Source organism: Dufourea novaeangliae, unplaced genomic scaffold, assembly GCF_001272555.1.
Source record: "Dufourea novaeangliae isolate 0120121106 unplaced genomic scaffold, ASM127255v1 scaffold350, whole genome shotgun sequence".
NCBI classification, from domain to species: Eukaryota; Metazoa; Arthropoda; class Insecta; order Hymenoptera; family Halictidae; genus Dufourea; species Dufourea novaeangliae.
In genome coordinates, this window is record NW_015374244.1 from 66,301 (window position 1) to 66,618 (window position 318).

Sequence of the window (318 nt, forward strand, 5' to 3'; positions counted from 1 at the left end):
TTTTTTTTTTTTTTTTTTACGTGAGGAAATGCGTTTATGCACACCCCCCCCCTCCCCCATGTGTGGGAGGAGTGGGCGGGGCTAGTGTGGGACTCACCCCCAACAGGGCGAAGCCCAGGGGGAATACCCACTAAAAGCTCCCCAGAGTTGGTGGAGTGGGCGGGGGTAGTGTGGGACTCATCCCCAATAGGGCTGGTGCCCAGGGGAAATACCCACTAAACCACTCACGGTGGCCGGGCTCGGCACTATACGGGGAGGCACCGGGATCTCTTGCGAACACAACCGGTACCTCCCCAGCGCCCGCTCCGCCAGAAACGG